Raw genomic sequence first — 13,945 nt, forward strand, 5'->3', positions numbered from 1 at the left:
AAATGGGTGCATTGGTTGGCCATGGTTCATGATTTAGGGTTCATTTTGTTACTAGTTCTCTTTGATTTCAGTAGACTTTGTCTTCTGATGAAATGAAAGAAAGAAAGGAAAGCAGTGAAAGAGAGAGAGATTTAAGGCCTACCTTCGGGTTTAAGGGGTTTGGAAATGTTGATCAATAATCTAACGTATAATTGAATGAGAATTCCTTCATATCCTTTAGTAAGAGATGCATTCTTTGTTAAAAATAAGCTTATACAAAAGACACAACTCTTTTTTTAATAACTAGCTTAACATTAAATACATTTTCTACTTAAATGCTGGTGAAGCATCATTATCCACCAAGGGAGTTATTGCATAAGTGAGGAGTGATTATGGTGTGATCACTGATCACTTTTGTACATTAACTTCTCCCACTTGATCACACCATAACTAATGGTGTTAGCTACAATCAACATATACTATGATTCCCACAATATTGCTCTATGTTTATTGTCATCTATGCTTCTCATAGATTGATGTCAATGCTTGATCTTGGCAATCGTACCTATTGTGGTGCTTACAAGAGCATCGTTGTAGGCCTCTATTTATAGCGTTAGTTACAAAAACTGTTATAATAGGTGACCTATAGTGGCAATTTTTGAAAACACTGGAAAAAAAAAAAAAGTTGATATAGGATGGTTTTTTTTGTAGCACTCCACTACTCACACCCTTCGTCATATACTATATTTCTTGTTGTGTACTCTAGAGGTCTTATCGATTCACTATTATTTCAAGTGAACAACATTAGACATGTGGGACTTAGTCCACACACACCTCCGGGATTTTATTCTGCCCATACTACTGCCAACGTCCTTTAGCCACACATACTAGACATGTGTCGACCTACATTGACTCTTATGTTATATGATAACACCTTAAAATGTATACCTGTTATATATTTATGTGGACATTATCTCCTTATTGCTATGCTTATCTTTACATTTGCATTAGTCTCTATTATTTATCTTTACATAATTTCTTGAATAAGATGTCATTCCTTGCGATTAATTTTCTACTTTCGGGAAATCATGTGAAAAATATGAGTTTACAAGAGTCTGTGAGAGAATGGAGGTCAAACTAGAATTAAATAAGAGCTAAAGGATCATGCTTAAATGTCTAAGGGAAAATTCATCTTTTGGACATGCCTTGTTCAGGTTGCGAAAGCCCACACAACACCAAATTTGGCAATGGACCACTAGTCCTGGGTCTAGACCAGGCATCTCATCATACATCCATGCGAGCACATCCACATATTTCTTGAGTAAAGCCACTAACTGCTCCTTTTCTTATGCTACCAACTAACTGCTAATGAAAACAGGCCTCTGAGATCCCAGACCATCCCCCAAGTTTATATTTTCCAACTCCTCCTCAGGCTGGATTTGTGCTTCCTTGACTGGGTCCCTAGGATCTCTTCTTAAGTCACCATACAATCTGGCGGTCTGGGACACTCCTGCACAATGCAATCAGTCCTCGTGCACCTTTATAAGCGATATACTAGCCTCCCTCTAGGCTCCCGTACTACTACGCATTCCTGGGATCCTAAGAAGCTGGTCTCCTTCTTTTGCCTTTTTCTGTCTAGAAGGTTCCTTAGGTTAGGGGTGCCTCTTCCTTCTTCTTCTTCTAAAATAGGTGCCCCTGGGGTCCTCAGTGCGAGGCTCTCATCATCTAGTTCCAACTCGTCATAAAACATTGTCTTCACAAAGTTCACTTCTCCTTGGCTAAAAGGGTTTGGGTTGGCAGGGATCCTTACTGGCCTCCCATTCAATCTTCCTTTAACAAATTGATGGTACGTGGAGAGAATAAGATGATGCTTATGAAGCCAAGGATGTCCCAATAGAACATGGTAAGAAACCTCTGAGTTAATCATATGGAACCTAGTCAGGGCTACTATTGGGCCTACCCTCAAGGCCAGCTACACATACCCTTCAATCGATTCTGCTGATCCTCCAAATCCTGTTATCTCTATGAGAGCCCCCAGGATCCTCCTACCAGTCAGGCCCACAGCTTCCAAGGTATTTAGAGCTATGAGGTTAAGTGATACCCCCTTGTCTACTAGTGCTCTCTTGACTTGGACACCATTTATGGTGGCCATTAGATAAAGGGGTTTGCAATGGTCTAGATGTTCCACTTTCATGTCTTCATCTGTGAAGGTTATTGCATTGGTTGTTTAAAAGTAAGCTCAGCTGGCATGGGATTTCACTGTGAAACATTCTATTCTTGAATACTCATGAGGGATTCTGTGGCCATCCTTTTCGCTTCTAGCCCAAATCCCAATTTACTGAATAGTGATCTGAATTTAGGGTTCTTCTGAAGGGTCCTAACTATGTTTGGATGGAAGGATCCTTCAGATTCTTCTGCCTTTACCAGGTTCCCATGGATCACTATAGCTACTACTCCCTTTCCCTTGTGGTTGGGTAAAAGGTTCCTTTACACTTCGGGTTCCTTCTGAGTGAGTTCTAGGGTCCCTTCCTTAAACTTTTTGTGAAATAGCCTACGAAGGGTCCAGTAGTCCTTGGTAGAATGCTTAACATAGTTATAAATCCTGCAAAACAAAGAGTTCTTCCTTTCTTCTTTAGTAGGTGGCCAAGATACAGTAAATGGCCTGACAATTCCATCTCCAATCCATTTATCGAAAACATAATTCAATTCTTCTACAGTGCATAGGATCACAGGTGGTTCCTCCGCCACTTTTCCTTCAAGCCTTTTCCTTTTTTCTCCAATTGACACTGTCATGGCCTAGGGTACTAGCACCCTCTTTGTTCTCATAGTCAGCGCAGTCCTCCTAGTTCTTTGTAACAGGTCCGTAAACTGGGTTATGCATAGATTTTCAAGATTAAGCCTGTAATAAAAAACCATGTTGGATATGTAGGTCCCCACGAGCTCCTTTTCTTCGTGGTCTCCATAACAGTCTACGGAAACATCTTCAAACCTTTTGATGAATTAAACATGATCCTCTCCAGGTCTCTATCTTACCATTTAAAGGCTTTGGAAGGTGACCTTGTCTTCACCTGGATAGTACTTTGCGCAAAACATTTCCATCATTTCATCCCAAGTATTAATGGACCCAAGCCTCAGAGTGCTGTACCATGTATATGCTCTGTCCACTAGGGACTTAGCAAACTTTCTTAGACATAGCTTCTTGTCTCCTATGTAAGGGCTCATGGTGTGAATGAGCCTACTCACGTGTCCCCCAGCATTTCCATTTCTTCCATGAAAAAATTGGAACTTTAGGGGTTTATATTCTTTAGGATAAGGCTTGCCAAGTAGTTTTGGTGGAAATGGGTGATTCCAGGAAAATTGTTGGAGACCCCCGAGAGCTTTTCCTTTTCTTGTTCCAAAAGGGTATTGACATCTGCTAGCATGAGATAATGGGGGTTGGCTCCCTTCCTACTGCTGACCCTCCCTCTAGTTGGGCTCTGTCCTAGTTGACCACAAGGGGGACATTATCCCTGATTTCTTGGGTCCTGCCCTCTTTGAGGAGGCAGATCTCTTGTTGCAAATCTTTCAGCATTTTTGCCATTTGAACCACAAGTTCTAGCTCCTGCCCTGTGTGCCTCTATCTTGAGACGACCTCCTGCTCTACTAGAGGCACCTCATTCCTTTATCTGGAGGCCACTTCATTTTCTCCTACAGGCTCAGAGGCTGCAGGTGACACATTGGTACCTTTACTAGGACAGCACCCAGGCCTAAGTAGAGACAAGGACCCTAGACCCTCTTACTTGTTGTTTTAAGGGACTGTGCTTGGTTCACTATAGCTAAATGGGCTTATTACAAACCAGGTGGTGTACAGAGCAAGAATCCTATAACACATACATACTAGCAAAGAAGAAATATATGCATTGAATAGTAAGAAACAATAAAGGGTCAATGTGATAGAGAAGGACACAAAGTAAAGTTAGGGGTCCTTAAGATACTATGAAATATTTCATTAATATCTCAATTGTGTAATTCGTTATACTCACTAGGACATATCACAAGGTCCAAATAAGTTTAAAAATCACAACCTTAGATAGCTCTTCAGGCCTTTATGACTTGCAAAGTTTGAATACCTTTGAATCTAAGTGTGTTCTCTAATGGCTGTTTGAGGATACCGGGCAGTGTTTTCCTCTCTTTTCTTACTTTCTTTGAATTCTAATAGAGTTTTCTCAATGATTCTACTCCAATTCACTGTTGCTGAATGCCCTTCAGTGTTGGCTGCTTCTCCTTTTATAGTGTCATCCTAGGTTTTTCGGGGTACCACTGATTCCCCCCTCCATTTCCTCTCCTAGGTACCAAAACCAATGTTGTGCCAATAACATTGGTGGCTGGTCCCTTCCCTATTTCTCATAATTTTCTTCTTTTGTTGTTTCTTCCTCAAAAGTCTCTTGCTACCTTTCTGTTTTGGTATGTCTTGAAGAGCTGACCTTGGGTTTTCACCTTTCAAGGTTTCTAGTCCCCACCTTTTTAGACTCAGCTTTTGGTTGCATTTCCTTTTGTCATTTTTTCCAACTGAGCTGATTCCTTCCTGCCAGGTTGAAAGTTTCCTAGCCAATTTCCTTCATGGTTCTTTTTTCTAGGTTCCCCAAGGTACCAGCCCCTAGTTCATAAGTTGTTAGTTCCCAAGCCTTCTAATTCCTTTCTGCATCATTGGGCGGCTGATAGGGACATATTTATTCCCCTTCCTTTTGTTTCCTAGCACCCCTTTTTGAATAGTCTTAATCCAACTCTGGCTTTACTGCACGTCCTGAAGATTCTAAGCTCCTGGCAGTCTCCAGTTATCCTGGCCCAGTTTTCACCACTGGGATCCCTAGTGATTTTTTGACCTTGGTGGGCTGGGCTTTTCTTCTTCCCTTTGTTTCATGAGTTTTAGTGTTTACCCATTCGTGGGTTTGGGTTCCTCCTTAAGACCTTAATGGATTTGGGCCTACTATCCTCTTTCTTTATTGAGGGCTCAAGTATTTTGGAAGTTTAAAAAGCATTGAAAACACTATGAACGTTTAGACCCTCAATTATAAATTACCAATTTAAGATTATTATCAAACAATTAATGTGCAGAACATGAACATAAGCTAAACACAAAATTGATAAACAATCTAAGCCAATTATAATCACATCTACAGCAGAAAATAAAAGGCAAAGATAAGGGAAGAGAGATGCAAACACAAGGACAACACACGATGTGTTATCGAAGAGGAAACCAAATCCCTCGGCGTAAAACCTCTCCGCCGCCCTCCATATCGTCAATAATCCACTAGAAAATATAGTTGTGATACATGAATAGTAATAGACCCTCCAAGCCTAATCTACCCAGGTACCTAAGCCCTCTAAGCTTCCTGCTCCAATGAGGTTACGCCGAACCTTTTCTTCTCTAGCTTACCAAATTTCGCTATAACCCATAGTATCAACCAATAGCCATTGGTTCCTTCCAAATTGCTTCCCTTAGCACCAAAAGACCTTCTCACAAACGTGGGTATGGTGAGAAAATGATTTGATCAAGAACTTCTTAAGGATGTATCAATGGAGAGGAAGAGAGTGGAGAAATTTGAAGAGTCTCATAGTGAAGATTAGGGATGACGCAATCTTGTTTTTCTCTAGGGTTTCTCTCTCAAAATTCTTTCTGGAAGTTCTCTACATTTCATGGGTATAAGGGCCTATATATAGTGGTGTGTGTTTGGAATACAAAGAGATAGTTTTTCCCAAACAGGGCAAGTTGGCAGCTTGGCCTCGCAACTGGTCTAAGTCGCGAGTTCAAGTCGCAAGTTAACGGCCTGGCCAGCCTAGGACTTTTGTCCTGCAGTGCGACAGCTGGCGTGACCCTTCACCTCTCCGCATGCTTTTCACATGTGCTACAGTTGGCGGCTTATAAGTCGCAAGTTAGCCATGAGTCCTAGCCGCGAGTCCCTGCTTCTTTGCACATTATTGAGTAATTCTTCACACTCTCTCACACACTACCCTTACATGGATCCCACCTAAATACAAGGTTACTAAGTGGTAAATTACAAGCAAATTGGCACAGAATAAGGCCAACAAGATGGTTGATAAAATTCAACCTTACAATCTCTCCCTTTGGCTATTCCGTGACAAAATCCTATAACAAACTCTAGACTTAATGCGTGAGTTGGGAATAGTTGGAAAACTCACTCACACCTAACTCTAGAATCTGTGTAGCTCTTGAACTATAAGAACAAGTATCTCCTGAAACATAGCAACACAATAAGTTCATTGTATGTAGAAAACTTGTAATGCATATGGAGCAAGCACAATCCGATCAAGCAAAATGGAATATAGCAATAGACCATGGCATGACCTAAACAGACAATCACTACAAACAAGTGATCACAATACTCATTCACACTTGGAATGAACATCCGGACATTCAAGCTGATAAACACAAAGAAAGTCACTTGAATGACCTACACTCAACCAATGCATAGTACATGAAGTATATGAATCTAGGAATAAAATCCTACAAGGGCACAAGAGTGAGAGTACTTAAAGAAAATGCATAACATTTAGCTAGAAGTACAAAGCAACAAAGCATAAAGGCTGCATACGCATGGTACAAACCATAAAAGCCTACAAATATGTATAGAAACAAACCCTAAAAACTTACAAAAGCAACATAGGCACAAACAAAAACTTAGAACCTTAAAAACCTACAAAGGTACTAGGTACAAACAGTAAAAAGTACTTCCCTTATCATATCACTTCCCCTATCATGAATCATAGAAGCTGTGATGAACTTGGAACATATATACCTGTAACTTGAAACACTTGCACAAAACACATTAGACCCTCAAGGTAAAGAAAGTAATAAACGAACAAATATAATGTAACAAGTAAAATTGCGATCAAGAACATGATGTGAAACATGTGAGCAACTTGATCAAACACCAAACACCTAGACAAAATTTTCTTATTAACACAATGTCTTCTTCTCCTTGGTATATGCATCTTCCCTATGGAATATCTCACCCCCTACAAGTGTGCACGAGAAATAGAATTTCTCCCCCTAAGAATATGCAGAAAGGTCATATAGAAATGACAAAAGCTTTACGGTATACTCTTTAGAGTATACTCTCCCCCTTTTTGCCAAGAATAGACAAAGGGTCAAGGAGAAACGAGGGCAAGAGATAAAGGTAGGAACAATGATAATGATGCATGAGGGGTGCAATGATGCATGAGGGGTGCGAGATGAATGAGAAAATGAAGCTCAATCCTAAGACATGACATGTTAGGATGAAGAAACAATGCATGAACCAATGCATGACAAGGGTAGCAAGGTGTGTGCAAGAGGTGGCTATGTGCAATGTGTGACCAATGCATGAAAAATGCACATGTGGGGCAAGGTGTGTTAAATACACAACCAAAGAACCAAATATTTTCCTAATGAGGAAACATGAGAAACCCCAAGTTTTGGTACTCATTAGAGTCCAAACAAGTGAGAAAATGCCTAAGAGGCATTTTATCAAACACCTAGCATGCGCACTATGAACAACAATATGAAACAATGCATGAACATCATGAAATCTACCCTTAAAACATGATCTTTTTTCCACAAGGGGCCAACATCTAAAGAAAATCATCAAAAGAAACCAATCCCGTTCAAAAATTTGACAAAAATTAAGTTTTCCCAACCCCTATGAAGAAAACTCCAATCAAGAGCACAAAACTCTTCAAAATATAATCTAAGCATCAAAATCAATGAAAAGAGTATATAATTACCTTAGAGATGTTAATGGAATGAAAAACCATTCAAATTGATTAGGTTTAGATGCAAAAATAGTGAAAGAGGGGTTTAAGAGAGGATGAGAGAGGTTTAAAACAAGTTTCCCACGAAAAGCACTTTAAAAAACTGTTTTTGGGTGTTTCGCGACTGGGTGAGTCGCGAACTTCAATCGCGAAAATTTTCGCGAGTTGCAAGTGAGTCGCGAGCAAATTGCGAGTGAGTCGCGAAAAACTCTGACACTTGTTTTTCAACACAAAACATGTTTAAACACTGAAAAAACAATGTAAGCACTAAACATGAACATAAAGAGTGATAAAAATCACTTCCAAAACCAAATAAAATGATCAAAAAAATTTTGGATTGATCCATATATAGTTGAGCACACACACATCACATTTAAACAATTACAATCGAACAAATAAATAAGGCATTCACTGAACATTAGGCATGTGTGTTGTATGTGTGTATCAAGTGTGGAATAGTCCATAGTCTAGAGTGAAGTTTCAATGATAAATTCAATCAAGTCATACACAACTAGTACTAAATCAAGTGGTCTATCTCAATTATAGAAATGAACATATATGACCTCCTATAAGAAAATGATTACATATCTTTGAGGCTTTTCATTTGGCTTCTTTACAATTCATATCATTTGATTTTTTTGAATCAATACATCTCATTTTAGAGATCGATGCCTGAAATTTTTAATATTTCAATTTGACGAACAAGCCTTTGGCTTTTTGGGGCATCATACATTTTATTTTGGTCGCTTTCTCTTTTTTTTAGTCAAATACTAGCATGTGCGACAGGTTTTTACAGCTCAATATCTCTTTTCATTTAGAGATTTACATTTAGTGAACTCTTTAAGCAAAAACAACAAAATAAAGAGTAGGAAAATATATAGGCACAAGTCTATGCATATCTCAAAACTAACAAGACTATTGACTAATCATTCATGACAAGCTTGAAGATCGATTTACAACAATCACACAAAGATGTCAAGATTTTTTCCACAAAGATATAAGTGCATAAAGCTAAGCTCGTAAATGCATAAGGCCATTTGTATGAAGGTACATGGCAAAACTCACATGTGATATGTGCTCAAACATATACAATTAAACTTTTTGAATTTTTCACTTTTTATGTGATTTTGGATTTTTACTCACACAAAATTAAAGCATAAAAGTAAGATCAAAACAAAAGCAATGTATACAAATAAATGCAAAATACACAAATGCATGAAGATATGACAATCATTGCATGAAGGGTCCTACAAAGATCGAAAAAATTAGATCAAGGACCAAAAGAGCAAAAGTTCAATCACAGGAACCCTTCGTCATCCAAACAAAATGATTGTTTGGAATGGGTGTCTCAAGAGAAGTGAGACGAGAGTTGGAAGAATGAGAACCAGAGATGCACATAGTTAAGGAATTAAGAGCATTAAACACTTTCTTTAACGACATGCTATTATCACTCAAATTCGGTTTACCCTTTTTAGCACAACTTCCAAAAGGCTCAAGTTTCTCTTTTCTTTTGATTCTTTTAAAAGCATGAAACTTAGAGCATTGAGGTCTTAGATGACCAAAGGCACCACAATGGTGACAAACAATGCGTTTAGATCTACTAGGCTTTTTGGGAAGGAATCTAGCAACATGGTTTTGTTCTCTTTTCAACTTATGACATTGAGGTCTTATATGACCAATCACACCACAATGGTGGCAAGTTGGAACAAACTTAGATTCATTCGAAATCTTAGGTTGGTACCTAAATGGAGAGTTTGACTTAACAACCTTTCTCTCCACCTTTTGTTTTCCTTTATGTGGAGAAATGTTTACCAATTTATCCTTTAAGGTAGAACACACAATAGGAACAAAATCGGGTGCCACAACATGATTGCAACAAAAAATTTCATCTTTTTTAACAATAGGTTCAGCAATCAAACACTTGGCATGCATCTTGAGAGATTCATTTTCACATTTTAGCTCATTAACAAGTTTGTTAGACAAAACAAGTTTAGCATCTAAGTCCATATTCAAACATTCAAACTCCTTCAGCTTTTGAAGAAAAACTTCAGCAAGTTTCTTATATTTTTTAACCAAATTGTTGGATTCTTTAAACTTAGCAATCAAATCATCCTTTTCACAAAATAACTTGCTCAAATTCTTTTAAAACATCTTAGCATTTTTCTTCAAAGGTTTGATGTTAGGAATATCAACAATGACATCATAATCATGAGGATTCACACTCATAGATGCATTTTCACAAACACATGACATGCTACATTTATCATCAACCAAATCATACAAAGAGGCATACAAAGAACAATCCATAGCAAATAAATCAAGGGGTCAAGGATCACACTTAGATATTTAAACCACAACAAGTGTACCCGCTCTGATACCAATTGAAAGTTCAAAAAGTGTTGAAAACACTATGAACGTTTAGACCCCCCAATTACAAATTACCAATTCAAGCTTATTATCAAACAATTAATGTACGGAACATTAACATAAGCTAAACACAAAATTGATAAAAAATCTAAGCCAATTATAACTACATTCACAGCAGAAAATAAAAGGCAAAGATAAGGGAAGAGAGATACAAACACAAGGACAACACGCGATGTGTTATTAAAGAGGAAACCAAAGCTCTCGATGTAAAACCTCTCTGCCGCTTTCTAAGCGGTCAATAATCCACTAGAAAATATAGTTGGGATACATGAACAATAATAGACCCTCCAAGCCTAATCTACCCAAGTACCTAAGCCCTCAAAGCTTCCTGCTCCAACGAGGTTGCGCCGAACATTTTTCTTCTCTAGCTTACTGGATTCCACTATAACCCATAGCATCAACCAATAAATATTGATTCCTTCCAAACTGCTTCCCTTAGTACCAAAAGACCTTCTCACAGACGTGGGTGTAGTGAGAAAAGGATTTCATCAAGAACCTCTCAAGGATGTATCAATGGAGAGGAAGAGAGTAGAGAAATTTGAAGAATCTCTTAGTGAAGATTGGGGATGAGGCAATCTTGTTTTTCTCTAGGGTTTCTCTCTCAAAATTCTCTCTAGAAGCTCTCTACATTTCGTAGGTATAAGGTTCTATATATAGTGGTATGTTTTTGGAATACGAAGAGACAGTTTTTCCTAAACAGGGCAAGTTGGCGACTTGACCTCGCGACTGGTATAAGTCGCAAGTTAATGGCTTGGTCAGGCTAGGAATTTTGTCCTGTAGTGCGACAGCTGGCGTGGCCCTTCACCTCCCCGCATGCTTCTCACGTGTGCTGCAGTTAGCTGCTTGCAAGTCGCGAGTCAGTCGCGAGTCCCTACTTCTTTGCACATTGTATTCTTCACACTCTCTCACACACTACCCTTACATGAATCCCACCTAACTACAAGGTTACTAAGTGCTAAATTACAAGCAAATTGACACAGAATAAAGCCAACAAGATGGTTGATAAAATTCAACCATACATATTTTCTTTTGGAGTTCAATTTTCTACGCCATTTTGGGCCTAGGTACAACTTCATAACTTTTTAGACCTCAACACAGTAAAATTTAAAGCAATTACTAGAAGTTAAGAACATCTGTATATCAGTATAGAGATCTTCTGTTGGAATCGAGCCTCTTATTTATACTAGGAAGTCTCAAAGGTGATTGTCATTCCATGGGTTGCTTTATTAGTTTAGAAAATGTCTTAAAGCCCTATGATAAAGCCACCCATGGAATGAAGAAGATCACAAACAATCTAAAGAACTTATTGAAATCAATGTAATATAGTTATCAAGGAGATAATTTTGTGTTCATTGGGCTTAGTGAAGTGTTAAAAAAAGAAAAAAAAGAAAAAAAAGAAAAAAAGAATCTATAATAATCTTGTAAATTTTTAATTGTAACTTCATTGGGCTTAGTGAAGTGTCAATTAATTAACAAGTCCTCTTTTAACTTTTTTATAATAATCTTTCCAATAAATAGAATTTATGGTAAAATGCAAAATTGACCCTTTAAGTTTTTTCAGATTTCATTTCAATTCTCTAACTTTGCTTTTGTTCATTTCAGTCCTCTAACATTCAAGTTTATTCAATTATGAATTTTCTATCAACTTTTGTTATATGTTGTGGTTAATTTTTCAATTTTATAAATTTTTCTTCAAATTTTTTAAATTAAAAAAATTCAATTAATGATTGACAAATATTTTCCAAATTTTTTTTTTCAAAAACTTTTAACAAAAGTTAACGGAAAGGTTTTAATTGAAAAAATATGAAACTTAGAGGACTGAAATAAATGGAAATAAAGTTAGATGACTGAAATGAAATTTGAAAAAAGTTAGAGGGTCAATTTTGCATTTTTACCTAAAATTATAAGTGTTTTAAATTACTCATACGGCGGTGTTTGTTATGAGAACAAAACATCTACAGCCTAAATACTTAAATAAAATTGATGAGAGAGGGAGAGATTACTTGTCAACTAGTCCCAAAAAATTGTAACATGCATACAAATGAGCCCATGTCCTCCTTATATACACATAGACAACCAAAAGGTATGTATTTAAAAGATACAACTCACCGGTAAGAACAAAAGTTTTGATTATAGATTAGATTGGACCCACTATTGGACACACTTTATTTGGGTTTTAACTGGCCCAATATTTCTAACATAAAAAATATATGCTTGTAACTTTGTGATTTAGCTTAAACATATTTACTTATGTTTGATCCAAGTATTTAGTTATTAATCTCATTTTATCTTAAGCATGTTTGCTTCACTGTTAGGTGTAATAACTTCGGCTTTGAGCTTTTTCCTCTGAACTTTCGAATTAGTTTGTTTCGCACAAGTTAGGCATCAATTAATTTATTTGCAATCTGTCTTAGTCTTTTGAAATCCAATGGAATTGGAAAGAAACTTAGAATTGAATCATATAACTTAGAGACTTTGAATTTTAATTACTTGTTTGCATTTTTCATTTTTATTTGCATTTTCTACTATAAGTCCTCTTAATTGAGACATGTACTTTGGATCCCTTCTCTAATCCACAAAGTCAAATTTCACTTTGAATCACCGGCAACTAAAAATAAACAAGAACAGACTTAAAAATTTTAAAAATAATAAATAATAATAGAAATTAAAATATATATTTAAAAAAAAAAAAAAAAAGGTTTTTCTGCTCAAACAAATTGACAACCGTAGTGGGAGTACATGCCATTAACAACTCGAAAAATGAACAATATAGAAGCAACAAGTTCTAAGTGTCAAACTCAGGATGAATTCAGAAAACCAAAACAGTATGGCTGAACAGCTGACTTAATGGCTTGATAATGTTTTACAGCGAAAGCTCAACCAAAATTTTCCACCCTTGCCAAAATAATTGAAAGGCTTGTCTAGGCTTTGCCAAACCAAATGGAAATAATTGGTAGAAATTTTACCCAATGCCTTAGTGCCAACCTTTGAAGAGGTACTTCAAATGAACACAAACAAACTCCAGAATGCATGAAGGCGAGATTGGTCAAAACTTGCGGGTAGCAGAGGCCATTAGGCTATTCTGAAGTTAACCAAGCCTAGAGTTGAGCAAATTCAGACTAAACAACCCAGGGTTGAACAACCTAGAGTTGAGCAGCCACGAATAGAGCAACCTGGAATGGACCAATTTGAATTGAACAACCTCAAATTGAGGTACCTTGAAATTAGATACCTAGGCCACCAAACTTACATAATAATGGTCATGAAAATAGTGACATGGATTTGGGTTTCATTAGAATGCCCAAAATGGCTATGATAGGAATGTCCAAGAAAATGCAAGGGCGAGTTTTGATCATCAAGAGGGAGATAGGAATGATTACCAAGAACCCTATAGACCACCATTCAAAGACCAATACCAAATGCTATACCCTTTCCAGGTCAAGTAAGGTATGATCAGTTAATGGACTCATTCAAACAAACGTATGGTTCTAGTTTATGAAGGCATGCAAGACCTTTGTATTGGAAAACTTACCCTGAGTGGATAGATCGGGAAGGGGAATTTCCTAGAAGTTACAAGATTCCAAATTTATCACATTTTAAGGCAATGAAGATAAAACTGCTATTGAACATATTTCCAGGTTCACAATTCAGTGTGATGAATTGTCAAATAATGACTACTGTGCTTCAAATGTTTCCCGATTCCTTTACAGTACCCCCCTTCCCCCCAACTCAAAAATCAATTAGCAGT

The sequence above is a fragment of the Quercus suber genome, unplaced genomic scaffold (genome assembly GCF_002906115.3).
Source record: "Quercus suber isolate HL8 unplaced genomic scaffold, Cork oak 2.0 scaffold_609, whole genome shotgun sequence".
NCBI classification, from domain to species: Eukaryota; Viridiplantae; Streptophyta; class Magnoliopsida; order Fagales; family Fagaceae; genus Quercus; species Quercus suber.